Source organism: Puma concolor, chromosome B2 (genome assembly GCF_028749965.1).
Source record: "Puma concolor isolate L17-30 chromosome B2, mPumCon1.1.hap2, whole genome shotgun sequence".
NCBI lineage: Eukaryota > Metazoa > Chordata > Mammalia > Carnivora > Felidae > Puma > Puma concolor.
This window is the reverse complement of record NC_141671.1, coordinates 141078829-141098937: the sequence shown is the minus strand read 5'-3', so window position 1 is coordinate 141098937 and position 20109 is coordinate 141078829. Positions and strand designations below refer to the sequence as shown.

Below are 20109 nucleotides of genomic sequence, written 5' to 3'. Positions count from 1 at the left end.
GAAAATGACACAGAATGCTATTTCGGGAATAACCAGAGCAGTTTTCATAATTTAAAAGTGTGTCTTGTGCCAAGGCCAGGTGTCTCCGTCTGTCTCCATGGAGATTGGGAGTGACCTCTTCGTGCTCGAGGCTCACAGGTGAGCCTTTCTGCGTCCACATCATCCCAGAGAGCTGTGGGGGCCTGTCTTCTCTGCCTCACGCTTCTGTGTCGCTGCCTCCAGTGTTGACTGACCATTCCTAGCCTCTTGGGTTCCGGCTCTGGGACATTTGTGTTCTCACCTTGATTTCCATCTCTACTCTCATTTCGCAATATTTCTAGAGTTTTCACCCCAGTCTTAGCCATCATTTTGGCCTTTAATAAATAAGGCAAGTTTTGCTTATGTAAGCTCTGCACAGCTCTTCCACGTTTGTTCTTTTTTGCGTCTTTTCACAAGCCCGAGAGATGTTCAGTGAAGGCATATCTCTGTAGCAGATGAGGACATCTTGGCTTTTAGATGTTAAATCACTTGTCCAAGGTCAAAGGCCAGGAATTGGGACCAGACTCCACAGGCTTCTATTCTGTTGTTCCCTCTATACCTGTCTTCTCCTCTGGCCAAGGTGGGTACTGTTTTCTCCTCGACAAGTGTGGGAAGGGGCAGCTCCAGAGAGCCTCTAACTTTTGTGTTTCCTGATTCTCCCCTTAGGATTTATACTCCTAGGACACAGGCCTTTTCTTTCTTTTTGAAATTACACAGCTTAAGCAGGACACTGCATATTTTGAACCTGACCTTTTAGTATTTGAGACACTTACGGCTATTTATTTATTTTATTGTAGTTTGTTGATTGTGTTGTATTGTTTCAGAATGCAACTCAGTAATAGAATACATCGTTTCTTCTTTTGACACTTCTAATCTAATTTTTATTTTGAGCGTCCTAATTGCATTTTTTTGTCTATGTGGTATAATTAACATTTCTATTTGGTAGAATCATACACAGGGACATACATACACACACACACACACACACACACACACACACACACACACATTTCCTGCTGCCTTTGATTATTCATAGTGTCTTCCTTTTAATTGCTTTGAGAGAGAATGTCAAGCAGCTATGGTGAATAATATATAGGTTTTGGAGTAAAATAAAACTGGATTCATGTTCTGTGTTTAACACTAACTGGTTTGAAAGCTTGGGTAAGTAACTTTTCTTCTTCAAGGCTGCCTTAGTTTTCTCATCTGTAAAATGGGACTGATAATAACCAACACATAGGATTTTAGTTATAAATAAAAGAGGCAGTATAGCGAATGCACGGCATATATATGTTCATATGCTTATTATTAATGATTAATCCATAATAACTCCAAGCTAATATATAGTATAATTGGATTATTTTCGTTTGAATATATAACACTGTTGTGGCTGATAGTCACTTTTCACATGCTTACTAATAACTCATAACAATTCCATGGTACATAGGTGGTCCCTTTTGTTGATACACAGGTGGTCTGTTTAAATTAACTACATTTTCTGTCTTCTCCTCATGTTTCCTTGGACAATCTCCTTCACCTCCTTTGAGGACCTTGTAGGTCTTAGAGGGTATCATAGAATGGTTTTGTAGTCGCTTTCTTGAGAAGAGCTTAGGAGCAACAGTGCGGAAGGAATACTTATTTTTTTTTCAACGTTTTTTTTTTATTTATTTTTGGGACAGAGAGAGACAGAGCATGAACGGGGGAGGGGCAGAGAGAGAGGGAGACACAGAATCGGAAACAGGCTCCAGGCTCTGAGCCATCAGCCCAGAGCCTGACGCAGGGCTCGAACTCACGGAGTGTGAGATCGTGACCTGGCTGAAGTCGGACGCTTAACCGACTGCGCCACCCAGGCGCCCCAGGAATACTTATTTTGATGACAGTTCCATGCTGTTGTAAAAAGTATTTCTTCATTCATTCAACAAATAATTACTTAGGACCTACCAGGTTCCACATATTCTAGGTGCTGGAAATCCAGCTGTGTTCCAGGTGCAAGGATGAGTTAGACCCCTGCTTTAACTATGGGGCTGACAGTGACCACCACAACAAAATAGACGAACGAGAAAATACTACTGATAAGTGCAAAGAAGAAAGGAAAGCTATGAAGGGAAGTGATTGGGTGGGGGACTTCTTTCAATGGTGTCATCAGGGCAGCCTCTCTGAGAAGATGACGTTTAGGCATGAATGATGAGACGGAACCAACAATTGGAAAATTAGAGGGGAGAGAGAACAGCTGTTGCAGAGGCCCCGAGGTGCAAATGAATTTGGAGTGTTTGAGGAAAGGAAGTGTGGTGGCCTCATGAAGAACCAGGATGGTGGGGTGGTGGGCAGAGAGGGGGTAAGAGATAACACAGAGGCCAGATCATGGAGGGGCTCCTCAATCTTGGTCAGCTGTTTGCAGTTTTTCCTAGTTGTTGTGGAAAGCCAGAGAGTAACAAATCTGATTTGCGTTTGCGGCAGAAGTAAATTTAGGGAGGCCAGCTGAAAGGCATTCTAGAGATGATGGTATTTTGGACTAAGGCTTTGGTGGCTCCAGCATTGGAGAGGGCAAGTTCTAGATGGAGTTGGTTCACTGATAGATCATTTTGAAATTATATTTGAAATCGTGAGGTATATTAGTGCGTTTGTTTGTTTTTTTTTTTTTTTCATTTTTTTCCTCCTGGGGTTAGGAGAGCTCCTAGTCTCCCCTCATCCTGATTACTCTCTCGTCATTTAAATAGAGGAGGAAATCTGTCTTTTTGCGTTCACGTGCTTTGTTCCCGGTATTGTTCTTTCCTGGCACATTTTGCTGGGAGCTACAGTTTCTGAAGCTGTTTATTCATCTATGAATAGGGGTTTTGTGAAAGTGGACTTAGCCTAGTTTGTTTTCTTTGACATCAAATGGCTGATTGAACAGTTTTTAACCTGGGATCAGAAGGGCAAATGCAGTTGTGTTTATTAGAGCAAAACAGTTCCTTAGAGTGCAGATCAGTAGGTTGTAAAAACTAGAAAGCTCTCTGTAGGAAACCTTAAAAAATGTTTGAGTCAGAGGAACTTGTAGATAGATCTGATTTAAAGTATTTTTGCTCCATTGAAAGACCGTCCTAATTTTCTTTAGAAAAGAAAGCCATCATATTTTTGGTAGAATAGATGGTGTATTGAGTGATTTTCAACAGGTAAGAATTGAATTCATTTTTAAACATTTAATGCATTACTTATCAGTAGGGTAGAGTGTCAGAGAAATGACGGTAGGTAGGCTTATATGAGAATAGCCTGGAAGGTTGCGACACATACCTATGCTCCCTTCCCTCCCCTTTTTCCCCAAGAAGAAAATCTGTCAGCCCTTTTAGAGGAGAACCCCTACGTGTTATCTATCAGAAAAGGCGGTGATTATGATAATCTGAATCATGCTTTCCTGAGGAAAACCTTTTAGTGAAAGGAAACATTCTATTTCCTATTTTCAGAGATTTGCAGCAGAGGGGAAATTTCAGTGCTTTTGGATTTAGCAGTGTGTGTGTGTGTGTGTGTGTGTGTGTGTGTGTGTGTGTGTGCGCGCGCGCGCGCGCGTTTCCCACTTTAACCTGTGTTAATTGAATAGTCTTTTATGTTCCCAGAGTAATTTTACATTACAGTGTTTTTTTAAAAGTATTTTTAATGTCTTTATCTTTTTTGAGAGACAGAGTAAGCACAGAAGGGGCAGAGAGAGACAGAGGGAGACACAGAATCCGAAACAGGCTCCAGGCTCTGAGCTGTCAGCACAGTGCCCGACGTGGGGCTTGAACTCACAAGCCGTGAGGTCATGACCTGAGCTGAAGTCAGATGCTTAACCAACAGAGCCACCCAGGCGCCCCTACATCACAGTGTTATAAAGAGAGTCACGTCACACTGCCTTGAATGTGATCTTTCAGACAAGAAAACTAGCTTCCCACGTAGAGTGGACCAGCCTTCATGTAATAGCTGTTGATGTTGTGAGCACCTCTTTAACAAGGATTCCAGCTGGAGCCCCACACTAACTGTGCACGGATGAGGTGGCTGTGAGTAGCGTCTGTGGAAACAACAGTCATCCTCCTTGTGAGGAAGATGTCTAGAGACCTATGTTATGAAGCGCTTTGGTTATGAGTACCCCTGGGCGAGGTTGGAGAACTTCTATAATGCTGATCTGTGAAGACCACCTCCGTTTTGGAATTCTCCATTCTTGTCAGGTACCGTCTAATCAGCACACGTGATGAGCACCTATAAGTATAGGAATACTGGACCTGACACCCGACATTTCTAAGCTGAGATTTTTCACGAGACCCTTTCCCAGCCCCATACACATGGGTCCCCCAGCATCGCATCATCCATCACTGTTTTTGAACTTACGTTTTCAGCATCTGCATCACCTGGGAACTCACACATGTAAATTCTCGGGCCCCTTCCCAGACGCACAGAATCAGACACCCTGGGGGTGGGACCCGGGAAGCTGCATGGTAACAGGTCCCTCAGGAGATTCTGGTACCGGCTAAAATTTGAGGACCATTGGTCTATACCACTCATGCAGCGCATACAAAAACAAAAACAAAACAACCAGACTGTGCCCCATAATTCCTGTCTACAGTTGGTTTTTGACTCGTACGGAGTGATGAGTAAGGAAGGAGAGCTTTTCCAGTAGGGACGGCTGTTCCGTATTTCAGTGGATGAGTTACGGTACCTCTGTCTTGAGTGTCCTTTCCAGAGTGGGCAGGGGAGAGTCGAAGCTGCTATTCCTGCAGGCTTCTAGCCAGCTGCTCCACCCCAGGCCCTGGGAGCCTTTTGTTGTGGACCTCTTTGAGTGCTCAGCCTTAGGAAAACACAGGAGAGGAATGTTTCGGGGTCTGAAGGGACCTGTTTAGGTTTTGTGTGGAATTTCCAGACCTTGCTCTAATAGAGGCGCAGAATGTAACCCCTTCCCCCATTCCATCTTAAGAGAGAGGCTGGATAGTTGTTCTCTCTCACTTAGCACTCCAGTTTTGGCTTTGAACAGCGCAGGCAGATGCAAAGAGAAGTGAGGGAAGGAAAGCAGACGAGAGAAATACTCAGAGCAGCAAATAAATGGAAGATCAAGGTGAAGAGCTCTTTCATTTAGTACGTGGACACTGAACCCATGCAGGTGGGGTTCGGGAGCCCCTGCGGTTGTGGAAGGCCGAGAGAGTCCAAACTAGAAGAGACGCTACAGAAATGAACAAGACCAGGGTGGGCACTGGGACTTGGAACAAGAGTTACAGACTACAGCTGACGGCAGGGGGCAGGCAGGCAGTGTCGGGAATGGAAATGGAGGAGTACATGTGAGAAGAGGGCAGAAAGTTGTAGAGACTGCCTCCCGCCCAAAGACAAGCCGGTTGCCCAGTTTTGGCTGACCAGACCTACGGTTTCCAGATCTCTGATTTTCGTTGCTTTTTCTTGTTGTTTCACAATGAAGCTAGAGATCTGGCTTTGTATGTGACATTGCCCAGGTTTTAGAAAACCGCTCACAGGCTTTTTTTGGCACAGGACAAACAAAATATATCTGTGGGTCAGTTTGTCATTCCCTCTGTGGACCACTCTGGTCAGGTGTTAGTTGCCCAGGTGAGAAACATACCTCTAAGATGTGAATACGGTTAGCTCCACAGTAATTCTTCAGCTGTTTAGTAAATCTGTTGGTTACCCGTAATTTCATTTTGCCATTTAACTAGTTCCGTTATTCCCAACATTGCAACGTGTGATTCCATTGAGGTATTGTTAGGTCAAAAATACCAATGCCTTATTGGGCGTAGCAGACCATTAGGTAGTTCCTCTTCAGTGTGAAAAAGGAATGTGGCTTCTCTTGATTGAGTTTATTTTGCCGTTGGCTGTGCGGTATTGGCTCCTGACAGGAACTGTTTCTGTTTGTGCAGAAAGAGTTCATTCATACATAAATTCATTCCTTTGTACAGAAGGATTTTAAAGTAGGGTATATGTTCCAAATTTTTGTGCTAGTTTGTGGGATCCTGTTTGATTTAGTAAGTTGTCAGTTGACTTAAGGTCTTTCTATTTCGTGGTGCTCTGAATTGGGAAACAAAAGAAAACAAAAAAACCAAGAAAAGCACTAGTGTTAGTACGTACACCGGGGTAGAACTCACTCCAAAATGCAATCTACAAATTTTTCGGGGATAATTATGGAATATTTGAATCTTTTGGTTTGCTTTGTAAGTAAATAGTCCGTATATATGTGTGTTAACACATAAGTATACAGACTATACACACGTGTATACAGACACATAATATATTCGTTATAACCTTATGTTAAATGTTCATAAAGTTTTTATTTCAACCCTTAATTTCCTCTTAACAGATTAAAAAATCTGTCTCTATCTATCTATCTATCTATCTATCTATCTATCTATCTATCTATCTATCTCCTTTTTCATACCAGTTACTCTGCCTTATGCTAGGGACAAAAAGATGAGCTAGATATAAATGAAGCCTGTCGTCAAGAAGGTCATGGTTTCGTAAGGAGGCAGCCGTTACCAGGTGGTGTTTATTGAGATTTCTACGCGCTAGGTCTTTGCTGGGGAGTTTTTGTGGATTATCTCGTTTAGTCCTCAGAATGCTTATTTCACAGGGGCACTTTTATGGTCTTCATTTTGGAGTTAAGAACACCAGGCCCTGACCTCTCTGAGGTTGTGTAATGAGTAAATGGGGATTGAATCAAGACATATTTGACTTCCAGAACCTGACCTCTCAACCTAGCTGCTCTTTGGTGGATACCAACGTAAGTTGGCTGGTAATAAGTCACGAGGGCAAGGGGAAAACATTTATGTTATGAACAGTAAGATTTGAATTGACCTCCTTAAATTTAACCTATAATTTTATCAACCAATAAAAAAAAATTCTGGAGAATATCCTATTTCTTTTCTTTTTAAACATATGTGATTGGGCTGTTGTAAATGGGGAAAGATAGTTTTCAAGTATATTTAATAGGGATGATGTAGCCTTTGGATAATCACTTCATGATTTTAGGTTCTAGTTTTCTCATAAGTTAAAATTCTGAGATCATGAGAATATACATTAAGAGACCGGAAGGAAATACATTTACAATGCCAGCATTGGTTGTCTCAGGATGATAGAATTAGAGGTGGCTTTTATTCTCTTGTTTGTACATTCAAAGATAATCAAATGCTTTTTCTCTCGTATTCTAAGCCATGGCTACTTTCTGCGTGGCCTCTTGTCTTCGGGATGCTTGGGAATCAGAGAAGCCGCAAAGAGCAACGTGGGAGAGAATGTTGGACTCATTTTCCTGTCTTTCCGGGATCTTGACCTCTCAAGTCCTGGCTGCCGTGGCAGCTCTCTGTTACCTTCAAATAGCTAGCCTGTGTTTTTTTAGTTTTTGTTTTTCAGTCTTGTGTGGGCTGGTTTGTCTGGCACAGCCAGGTGTGTCCAGCCGTGTTGTATGACTGCAAGACTCAAGAGCACTCAGATTTTAGTGGGCATAAGAGCCTCTGGTAAGGACCAGATGGTTCGTGGCCCTAATTGCCAGAGAGTTTGCTAATGTTGTAGGTTCATGGTGGGGGCCTAGAGTCCCATTCGTAGTGGACAGCCCCCGGTGTCTTTTGCAGGTGGTTTGTGAACCACGGTTTGAGAGCCACTGACGTTTAGGAACTTTGTTCTTCATTCACTGGGGAAATTACAGAAGGGTTTGAATGGAGGCGTGTTGCTGCTAGAACTGTAGGAAGTAGGGAAGGCTCCAAGGAGGAGGAGGAGTGATTAGGGGTTAAGAGACCTGCTCTACGGGGCATTTGGGGTCCTGGGTGGAGCGCTGGGGAGGCCTGAGCTAGAACGGAGGGCTTGGGAACAAAAGGAGGGAAAAGAATGGTGAGAGAGGCACTGCCCAAGAGTGATCTGGAAGCCCCAGGAGGGTCTGATGTGTGAGTGGTAGAAGGGACTTCAATGTCCAGGTTTTGTGACTCAGTGACTCCACAGGGAAGTACCAGTAAAAAGTGTTGAATTCTGGGAGGAGCTGTTTTGCAGGTTCAAGGGTGAGCACACCTTGTAGATAGCAGCTTCAAAAACTCATCCAGTTTGTAGAAGATGCATCTTGCATGATGTGCCAACGTCTTGCATGATTCAAACCCTAAGAAAACACAGTGCCCTCTCTTATTACAGCACTCTGATTGTCTCATGTTTTAATGAGGTGTAAATATCATGCAGCTTGGCACATGAAACGTGTTAAAATTGGATAGTGTTAGCTGAAATTTAGGTTCTCATACTTGAGTGTGAAATGATGCAATATACATGAATATGACACCCAGAATTATTTCCGTACCACTCATTAGAAGGTATGGAATGCAAAATAAAAGAGAAGATTAGAGTCCTACAAGGATAGCATGTAAATGGAGATACAAAATCAGTGCTGATAAATGCAAAATTCATCTTGGAGTAGTTCCTCAAGTTTCGTCCAATGCTTAGCGAGTATCAGCAGTCCTGGCTGACATGCTTGGTTGCAATTGCTGTGTGGGTGCGTGAGCTCGATTCCGTGAGATCAGTGCCTTCTTTGCGTTGCCAAAGCAAGTGGGTGATTCGAAAGACCAACCTGGAGAGAGCCAAGGGTGTGTAGGGCTCTTAAGGGCCCGGCACTAAAGGGAAGGTGGGGGCAGATATGATATGGCCCATTTTCTTATTCATCTCGTTGACCCAACCAACTTTAAGAAGTAGGTGTGATTTTTTTCTGCGATTTCCCTCAGATAAAGTTAATAAGTTCTTTGTGTAATAGGGCCAGCTATAAAATGGTAGTTGTTGTTGTTGTTGTTTTTTAATACCATCTATCCCAGGGTTCTATGTGGCTGATATTTCTATTAAAACTTGCTAATTTCCCATCTATGACTTTTATATTAGTACTAACTCCATTTACCTGGTATTCGGAAATGAAGTCACTTGTATTTCACATTAGTTAGTTCTAGAAATGAGGTTTTTGATGAAGTACTGTATTCCTAGGCCACATGAGGAGAAATAGAACTAACTCTTAGTCTGTTCACTAGAGTGTCCCGTTAATGGATATTCCCACCAAGTGTAGCGAGGGTTTCATAGTCACCATGCATTCATTCAACAAATATTTATTGAATGCCTGCATTGTGCCAGGCACTGTCCTAAGAACTGCGGATACAACCGTGAGCAAAGTAGACAGTCGTTCCTATATTCCTGGAGCTGCTCTGCTAGTGGGGGTAGACAGGATGTAAGTAAAATTTGTAGCACCTAGGGGTGGAGGGGCGACGGGCTGCATCGGTGGATGCAGGAAGGGAATGGGGATGCAGTGTTCACTGTGGTGACCAGGGAAGGATTTCAGTGAGCAGTGAGGCTGACGGGTGGAGGAATGTTTGGGCAGACGGAACAGCAAGTGCGAATGCCCCGAGGCAGGAGAGTGCTTGCCGTGTTGGTGAGGCAAGGTGGCTAGAGTGAGCCACTGGTGCAGAGTGAGCAAAGGGAAGAGCTGCAGGAGGGGAGATCAGAGATCAGACACCAGCTGGTGCAAAGCCTTAGAGATCACTATATATATTGTACGTTTGGCTTTAATTTGGTGTTTGGTGAGCCAGTAGATTTTGAGCCAAGGAGTGCTATCAGATATACATTTTAAAGTTACAGCGGCTGCTGTGTTGAGAAGACTGAAGTGAACATGGGTAGAATCAGGAACAGGATGCTATGACACCAATCATGTGAAAGATGACACTGGCACCCCACGGTGGCTGTGGCCACCGTGAGAGGTGGCCATGTTCCAGGTGTTCTGAAAGGCCAATTGGGAGATTGGATATTGGTGTAAGAAGATACTCATCGAGTACTTGGCCTGGGGAGTTGGAAGGAGGAGATGGTTACGGGAATACTCCGATTTGAAATTTGCAGCGTGTGTTCGTGAAGTGAAGTAGGCAGTTGGATATATGTTTGGATTAATGGGGTGGTGGGGACTGGTTCAAGACCAGATGGGTCACCAAATGAATGAGCAAAAGAAGACAAATGAAGAGAAAAGAAAACCTGGGGTATTTCAACCTTTGAAAGTCTGGAAGATGAGCGACCGGGACCAGGAAGATTGCTGTGAAGTTGCTGCCAGTAAGTAGAAGGAAAGCAAGGAGAGGGTGGCCCTGGTGGCCAGTGCAGAAAGTATTCCCAGAAGGAAGGAGTGTAGTCAGCTGGGCCAGGCTGGTGAGGGGAGCACAGAGAACTGACCAGCATTTTGAGTGAGCCACGTAGGGGACATGGGTGGACCGGCCGGGTTAGTTTCAGTGCGTTGATGGCAGCAGAAGTCTGAGTATATCCAAGAACAAATGGAAAAGAGGAATTGATGTCTGAGAGACCATCCGCTTCCTGAAAGAACACAGCTCTGGTTTGTTCTCAGTATGACTGAGGTACTGAATGCATTTTAATTTAATTCTTTAAAATCGATACCCAAATTTTGAAGTAGTTAACTGTTTGGTGACTAGCTATTTGATCTGTTGGGACGTGTTATGCTAACTGGATAAAGTACAGTGTAGATGATGCAATCTCTTATTTTAATACTAACAAAGCCATTCTCTTAGTGAATGACCGTGTACTGTGGCTTCCATAGAGAAGAGTTATTCAGCAGAAATTCTCCCTTCCCCGTTTTTTCCCCACATTTTTTGGAAATGAAAATTTGGAAATGAGAGTAAATAGCTACCTGAGTTCTGTGATATTCCCTAGTTAACCCATTTAGGTAGGAAAGATTTGTTACGGATGGATCCTAAACCTTGGGAGAATTCCCTGTTGCTGATCATTTACCTTCATATATCGTAAGATTTGTCTGAAATACTCAGAATGCCATAAAATAATATATAAACAATGTCTGTTACAGCCCATAGGTGGAAGCCATTTGTTAGCAGGAAAGCTGGTGCCAATAGATAAACCAAATAACTTTACATATAGGTCAGCAAATATTTATTGAAAACCTGTCATTTATAATATCTCTTATAGGTGTAGTGAACAAGAAAGGATCCCTGGTGTCTTTGACATTTTCTGTCAAGGGGAACACACAGACCAGTCCATCGGCATTTAAGCTACAGGGTGTCCTAGGCGTGCAGAGGAGGAGTATTTAACTCGGGTTTGAATGGGTGATGCGTGAATGGCTTCTTGGAGAAGGCCACTTTCAAATCAAGACCTGTAGTATGGGCAAGAGGTAACCCGGCCTGGATTAGGGAGGGGAAAGAAAATATTTGGCAGAAAACTGAAAGGCAAGAGAGAGCCAGGCATTTAAGTACTGGCTACTGAAAGAACTTGATTGTGCTGTACCTATCAGGAGGTTGAGTGGAAGGAGATGAGGTTGGAGAGGTTTGTATTTGGGGAGCGGAATAGATCACCGGGGCCCTGTTTATGCCTCCGAGCAGGTGGAAACAAATGAAGAAATTAGGATCTTTGAGTAGCCTTCTATTCTGGAGGAAGTGCATGTGCCCGTATATACATACATAATATCTCTGTGTGTGTGTACGTGTGTGTGTATGTGTGTGTGTGTGTGTGTGTGTGTGTATGCATATATATGCGTACATACATATATATATCTACTCACACATATACGTGTAACTATCCATATATGTGTTTATATTTTTTAAGGATCCTGTATGTTATTTGATTCAGGATCCTGTTGCAGAGGCACTTACTTGACTCTTCTGGAACAGAGCATGATACTGGGTTTATGACCCACAGTGAACTTGTCCCTCCACTGTAGGGGAGTCCCTGAATTTTAAGAAGTCTCAGTTAAATGCTCTGTGTGAAAATTTTCTTGACTTCCTGGGTATTTATTTTCCTTGATCTGTGAATTGTGAAACCGGTCAGATTTTTAGCACAAGGAAACATGGAAACTCTTCGTTAACACACAGAGACACTGCTAAAACACAGACTTGATGAAACAAAGTCTGGTGGTGGTGGGAGAGAAAAGGGAAGGCTGTGAGGAATGGAGAGGAACAGAGCCTGGGAGTTGGGTGGGGCAGGCTGAGCTCAGAGGAAGTAAGTGCTTTGGGGGGGAGTGCGGTGTGGAGTTACACCTTGAGCTGTGGGTGTTCTGTGTGTTATCACTTCCAGTCTGCTGCCCATGGCTGATTAATGATTGATGATTGTTTCTAGCTCAGCCTATAATGTAGTCTTTATATATTCAGTCTGCACTCCGGTGGGGTGAGCCAAAAAGCATAGCTTAGCATTTGTAGGAATTTATTATCCAGAAGTGGTCAGAAATCTCACTCAAAGGTTAGGAAATCACTTCCTTCCCAACCCCAGAAGGATGTTCCACCTTTAAGATATACTGTTCTCCTCCTCCCTTTCTGACTTTTAGCATGATGCAATTTATACCTACATCTTAAAAATACAGACTCAGAACATTTCAGACCCAGGCCCGGATGAATCACACTTGCTGTACCAGATCCAGGCGCCGCCACCTGGGCGTTCATCTCCGAGGTCCTGAACTCTGGAAGGACATTGAGATTATACTTAAAACTAATAGGGCTTGATTATGGTTGGATGAGAAACCAAAGTAAGAACCCACCTCTGAAGGGTGTGGCTGCCCCTTCTCTTGCTTCGCATTGTTTCCCAGATTGTTGTGGGTGGTTGACATTGCCACATCGTCCCAGGGTTAAACATATACTCAGTTCTGGGAAAGTTTCTATCCTTAGCAGTCCACAATTCTAATTCAGTGGAACGTGGTTTAAAAATAATTTGACAAGGTAAAATTTTAGTGTTTTAATAGTTACCATTTAAAAAACCAGTTTTTTTTTTTTTGCTTCTATTCCCACCCCCACTCCTAACCTCCCCCGCAATAATTTCTGAGTATGTGATGGTTTGTAGCACATCTATTATCTATTACTTTAACCAATTTAACATCCTTCTCTTGTGTGTGTTAGCAACCTGGAATTCTGTTTTATAACTTCTTTTTGCATCAGTGGCTGTGTCTCATATCCCAAGGCGTGTTTTGGGTTTCTCCTTCATTTTTTTTTTTAAGCCCTAGAATGGATATTGCAAAAATATTTAATTAAGGTAACATGGTTGTTGGTCCCTTTATCGTATTTCCAGTTTAAAAATTAACTCTAACTTGAGATAATGTAATGTTCCAGCTCTGCCATAGAAATTCCGTCTCCTAAAATCATGTTTTAATCAAGGAGAAAAGGAGCATTTCCTAAGACTGACTATTAACAAAAGAAAAAGTATAAATGCTTATAAGCAACCTTAGGAATTCAGGGTGAAATCTAAGGATCTAAGATAATCTATTTTATTAAATTCAATTGTGGGAGATTTCCTGGAAGTGATCAGTGAGGTGAAATCTGTGTTTTATAATGACTTAATTGTCATCAGAAGATCTGAAAACAATTTTGTGCAGTAAGGCAGATAATTATCATCTTGGTAATAACTGTATATTATTATAAAGACATTATAAGACTATCCTATCTTATAAAAGCAACCTGTGTACTATAGACCTTATTATTGTAATTGTTGGTTTGTTTGCTTTTTACAGATCCAAAATTATAATGAACGTGACATATTGTTGCTGTGAGATGTTAGGAATAGAGCTGCTTTGGTTGGTTTGCTTTGGTTTGATGCCGTGCAGTTAACATTCTTTTTCTCTTTTAAGAAGATCATTTTCATCTTAAAGCTAAATGATGGGATTAACATTTGCACTTGAGATGGTCTGAGACGGTGTCTGTTTTATCTTCTCAAATTGGGGCCAGACAATAAAGGTCTTTGGTAAACACTTGATAGGGAGGAAGGTAAAAGTAAAACCCTCAAGTCTCTCTAACAAAGTTGGAATTGACTTTGAAAAATCCTGGCACTCAATGGAATCTGTCTGCTTTGGGTGAAGGTTGGAGCACATGCCTGAAGTTAATTGCCCTGCGATAGAGGAACAATTGTTTAACTCTTAAAGATTCTGCCTGAAGGGAAAATGTATTCATGCATTCATTCATAGTTCTCTTCCTTTCTCCAACAACCCCCCCCCCCCCATGGTTGTGTACATTTGTGTGTTTGTGTGTGGTTCATTCCTCATTCAGAAACATTTGTGGCTGCTATAATGTGTAGTGGTTAAGACCAGGGCTGACTGCTGACGTCTGGACCCATTACCGCTAGATGTGTGACGTAGGCTAAGTCATATACATTGTTGTAGTCAACTAGCTTGTTTTTAAATTTGGGTCATGCTGTTACTAAATTTTCAGGGTTTGTATTGAGGGGTAAGTGAGATAATGCAGGTGAGGCAGGTACCACAGTACAGCACTATATGGCACATAGCAAGTGCTTGATAAAACTCTAGCCGTTGTTTGGCTGCATAGACTACAGGGATATCCTGGGTAAAAATTCACATTTCCAACAGAATCGTTTTGAATTAAACACAGACACCCTGCCTTTTACAAATGGTAAGTTACAGCTCAGTGAGGAAGGGCAAAAAGAAGATTGGATCGCATATTTTGGGGGATGTATTGATATAAAATGGCATAGAATAGAGGGGATGCTGGTTCCACCTCCTAAACTTTAAGATGTGGATGGTTTCTTTCCTCCTTTCTCTCTCTCTCTTTCTTTCTTTCTTTTTTCTGTTTTCTTTTTTCTTTTTTATTCCTTCCATCCTTCCTTCCTCTTTCTTTCTTTTCCTTCCTTTCTTTCTCTTTCTTTCTTTCTTTCTTTCTTTCTTTCTTTCCTTCTTTCCTCCTTTCTTCCTTCCTTCCTTCCTTTCTTTCTTTCCTTCTTTCTTTCTTTCTTTCTTTCTTTCTTTCTTTCTTTCTTTCTTTCTTTCTTTCTTTCTTTCTTTCTTTCTTTCTTTCTTTCTTTCTTTCTTTCTTTCTTTCTTTCTTTCTTTCTTTCTTTCTTTCTTTCTTTCTTTCTTTCCTTTCTTCTAATTTAGAGGACATGAGTTGGGGGGGGGGAGAAAGAGAGGATCCTAAGCAGGCTCTAAGCTCAGCACAGAGCCCAGTGAGGGGCTCCATCCCACAACCTTGGGATCATGACCCCAAGCTGAAATCAAGAGTCAGACACTCGGGGTACATGGATGGTTCAGTCGGTTAAGCATCTGACTTTGGCTTGGGTCATGATCTCGTGGTTCATGAGTTCGAGCCCCATGTCAGGCTCTGTGCTGACAGCTCAGAGTCTGGAGCCTGCTTCAGATTCTGTGTCTCCCTTCCTCTCCACCCTTCCCCTGCCCATGCTCTGTCTCTCTCAAAAATAAACAAACATCAAAAAAAAAAAATTAAAAAAAGAATGAGAGGCTCAACCAAGCCACCCAGGCACCCCAGGTGTGGATGATTTCTTAAATCTCTCCCCCTGGTTATTCCCCTAACTGATTGTTCTGAGAGCTGACAGCTGCTAACAGTGATCTGTAGAGTACAAGCAGTAAAAGTCAGAGGGCAGGCTGTTGCCAAAGGCTGGCCTCTTAAGCCGGTGTGGTGTCGCAATTAATGTCCTCGACTTACTACATTGCCTGCTTTAGTGGGGCTTTTGATAACCGGTGGGGTGACAGCAACCCTTGGGTGTGTCCTCCTCAGTGTAGTATGTATTCCACTGAGTAATAGTCCTCTGTCATCATCTGGCTCAACAGCCCCAGTGGAAGGCACTCCGTCTCACCAAGCCCAGTTAAGAAAACCAGCCCGGTTTCTTCTTAGGAGCCAAGAAGTTATTTCGTAAGATGTGCTCCTGTAAGCACTGTGGGAATAGCTATCAGGATGGTGATTTACTTCTGTTCTTTAGTAACCAGAGTTGCTTCCCTCAACTTCAGAATCCTAGAAAGTCACAAACTTCTCAAAGGACTTTTAGGTTCCCTGTGCAAGGGGAGAGGATGGTCCCCACAGGTCGCAGAGAGGGTCCTGGAGTGACATGAAACACTGTGTCATTGGGTTTATGAGCAAGACTCATACCTGGTGTCACTTTTGGGAGGCATGGGGTGTGAAATAAAAAGCGGAAGGGTTTGCCTGAGTTGCTTGTTTACAGAGCAAGTAGACTTTGGTAAGGCGTTTGTGAGGAGGCAAGGGAAGAGGTGTGTTTGTAGTTTCATCCATGTGTACCTGCTCTGGCACAGGATTTCAGCAGTGACAAATGTAGAAGAGTTGTCTTAAAACTGAATAAATCTGTATTAGCCAAAGACGTCCCTTTCTCTTTTGAGAAACTGGCACATAATTTCATCTAGGTCAGTTTTCAACTTCTTGCATTTGCTTAATTATTTTACATTTATGTATTACTTCAAAAAATATATTTGTGACCTATCTATCCATACCAGTCCCCACCCTCTCATTACAGCTTATTTTTTTTTTAATGTTGATATTTTTGAGAGAGAGAGAGAGAGAGAGAGAGATACAGAGCGTGAGCAGGGGAGGGGCTGAGAGAGAGGGAGACACAGAATCTGAGGCAGGCTCCAGGCTCTGAGCTGTCAGCACAGAGCCCGACGTGGGGCTTGAACCCACGAACTGTGAGATCATGACCTGAGCTGAAGTCCGACGCTTATCCGACTGAGCCACCCAGGCGCCCCCCTTCCCCGTTACAGCTTTAGAATTCTGTGTAGGGAGATGCAAGCTGCTACTCATGCTTTAATGCACGGTGTATTTTAGATGCTGTCAATTTTCAAACTTGTACACCGAATTTAAAAGATTTAAAAAATCCATTGAAGATCCGATAAAAAGAGAGGTAACATCCATGCTGATTGGTAGCACTGTCACTGGTGGAACTGGCAATTTTGCTAAGAAAGCGGGGGTGGTGAGCCAAGCTAAAAATCCCCTCCAAAGGCCTGAAGCAATCCGGCCAGGCGAGCCAGCAGGCCTGTGTGGCTAATTGACTGTCTGTTTACAAGCCTTAAAGACCCAGGATTGCTGTCAGTATTCCTTTGCTGCTTAAATTGGCAACAGATGTCTTTGCCTCAAAATCATAGCGCTTTATTTTTATTTTGAAATTTTTATTCATTTTATTTGGGAGAAGGGATGGGGGCAGATCCTGACAGGTTTGCGATCAGGGAGACCAGAAGGATTCCTTGGAGTGAAGAAGAGGGAGGTGTTGAGCGGTGCTGAGCTCTAATCCTGTTTAGGTTTGTGAACTGGAAGATGGCCTGTTTATTAGGAAAATTGGGCTATTTTTTGACTTCTGGGACTATAACAAAGGAGGGCCTTTTTCTTCAGTCTGTGGCTCTGGCATTCTGATTTCCACGTGTTTCTCCATCACCAGCTGTAATTTTGAGCGACGGTGATAACCTTAGATTATGCAGTCCACATACAGGTTCATTTGAGCCAATAAATGGTTTCATTTCACAGCTAAAGCAATGGTGGCTCAGAGAGTTAACACAGCCAAGCTGCAGTGGCAGGACCTAGATCAGAACGGAATTCTCCATCCTCCCAGCCCAGAACGTTTGTGATCATACTCTTCTCCCAAAGTCACCCTATTCACATCCCGGCTCCCAGTCCTGTTCATTTATAGCCTTGTAGCCCCACCCCCCCCCCCCCCCCCCCCCCGCCGGGTGCAGTGTGGGGCTTCATAGTCCTTGTCCTGTCTACACTGAAGTCCAGATCAGTAAGCCCGTATTCATCACCTGTGATATGCTAGACTCAGGGTCAGCTGTGGAGATCCAGTGCCCAGGAGCGTCCAGTCCAGCAGGAGAGATGTCAGCACTAATGACTACACAATATGGTCTGGGACATTCAGTAATGAATATGGGTACAGGTCCAGGAGCACAGAATGCAGTGTGTGTGTGTGGGGGGGGGGTGGGTGTGCACGCACACACGCACACAGTTTAAGGGACAGTTGCTTGAGGATGGTTTTATGGGATAAAGGGGAGTTTTCCAGCCTGTTGGGGAGGGGGGTGGGACCTTCTAGGTGAAGAGATTTAGGAAACTAAAAACTGTCCGTCGGCAGTGCTGGAGGCTGAAGTTGGTAGTGGGGTCATGGCCAGTTGTGGAAATCAATAAGTTGTACTCACATTGTCTCTTTTTCCAGCCTGTTTCAGAAGTGCTTGAAGGTTTATCAGTAACCCTCTGTTTTCTTTTCGGCCAAGGAACATTAAATGTCTTTGAGTATGATGGCTGTCGTGACTAGGTAGAGGCCGAGACTAGTGTGGACTGTCAGGTGCCTAGAGGCTCCTCGACAATGGCTTAGGTGTATCAGGGAAGAAGGTTCGGGAATAATACTCTGCCTTAGACCCGGAAATATAAAGGCAGCAAGTTGCTATCTGGAGCCTTCCTGCCCTTCCTCCCAAGATGCCATTGGGGTGAAGGTGTGGACGCGGTTTTATAAGTTCAGCTTCTGGAACCAGACAGAGCTGCCTTGCAGTTTTCACGGCCTTGGAGGAAGCAGATAAGGAGTGATAGGAAACAGCTGCTGCTCACGACGCAGGCCGAGATGCAGCCTTGTGGAGCAGCTTGGTAAGCACGAGAATATTAATGCAGAGTCCTTTCCGATAAGATGTTTGGGAGCCAAGGAATGTGATTTGTTTTCATACGTTTCCCCCGCCCCCCATTGTCCTTCTGTTGCCTACAGATTTGATTTTTGTTTGTCCAGTAATACTACAGAAATACTTTCTTGTAAGAAAAATGTAAACAATGTAACCCTAGGTAATTAGAAAAGACCGTCGCTCTCTCTACCAAACCCTCTCCTTTTCCAGAGTTGAGTGTGAGCACCTCCAGAGCCCTTCCTAGATATTTGCATAAATTTTTATACGTAGTGATAGGTAATTTATTTTCTTTTATATAAATGCATTCATGGGTAGTTTGAATCTGATTCCTATCTTTGCTTTTACATTTAACACTCTTTTACAGATCTTTCCACATCATTTTATTTAAATGAACCTCAAACATTTTAGAAGTGATTTTTATACAGTTAAACTTAATTCAAATCCTCAGTCATTTAGGAATGGCTCTATGAAAATCTGGGTACCTCTTAGGAACAGGAGGGTATCATGGCCCACCCAGGCTGGTGCTGAAGAGCAGATTCAGGATGTTTTGTGGCAGGCTGGCCAGCACCTGGCAAAATATCTTGGGTCAGCCTGATGAGAGAGAATTGATCTCTCACTATGAGACTTTATTACCGTGTCACCTGTTCTGCTTCAAACAAACATTTGGTCTTTTTTTTTTTAAATGTCAAGATCGTATTAGAGTGGAAGATGGCCTGATATACAGTCTTTGAGATCTCCAAGGCACAGGGAGAATGTGGAACTTGTACCTTCCTCCACAGCTTGCTTCGTAATTTGGCAAAGCCTGATTAAGAGGGATTGGTTGATTTTTGACCCAAAGGGCAAGGTCACTTCTTTGAATTTCAATGCTGAGAAGTAGGACTCAGAATTGATGAGGGGAACCCTTTGGAAGGGAGATAGAGGTAGGTCATTGTTTTCATGCTTTCATGAGTTGCTGACACCGTGGGAAGCAATTGATGATAAACTCACTAAAATTGTGTTGTACATTTGAGCTTGCTGAACCCCAATAGACCATGGGCCTTCGTGGCCACTCCCCGAAGTGCAATAGCAACTGTCCCGGGAGCAGCAGTCGCTGCTGGAATGCTGTCTTTATGACCTCAGTACACGTTGTTTAGACAAAGGCGGAAGATGCCTTATTGGCTTGACAATTTGCCAGCCACCTGCTGTCATTCTTTTTCTTTAGTGCTCTGAAAATGACCAGAACCTGGTAGTCCGGTCTCTTAAAAAAAAAAAAAAAAAAACCAAAACGTACGCATGCATAAATTCATAAACTCTAAAAAGATGATGCAATCATAAAGGGCACATGGCAATATGTGCCTATTTTCCTAGTCTTCTCTGTTCTTGAAGGCACCAGGTCTTGTATATTTTACTGTCGTTTGCTGACTTAAAGAGGGAAATTCTTAAGGAGAGATGGACTTTCTTGGTCACTTGGATCTTTTATAGGAACCGTTATCAAATAAGCAGTAGAAGGAAGAGGTGAGGCCACGTCATGGCTTTATAAAGAGATCATAATCTCTAGACACGATGGCACATACCCAGTTGACTATTTTATTCTGGCTTTCCAGGAAACTGGGGTTTTGTGGGACATAATGAGGTTACGAACATGATTTATCTTCTGTTGGATATGGAATTGCTAGTTACAGCTCAGTAGTGTCACCTCTTTGACAGTGGACAACAGGGACATGCTCACATGACAGTTACTGTGGGTTCCTCAGACACCAGATTTTACATTCTGC

General features: G+C 43.1%; 1 protein-coding gene across 4 annotated transcripts in view; it reads left to right on the top strand.

Moving 5' to 3' along the window:
- CNKSR3 (CNKSR family member 3) overlaps window positions 1-20109 on the top strand; it is an 84370-nt gene that overhangs the window by 6889 nt on the left and 57372 nt on the right. The window lies entirely within an intron of this gene.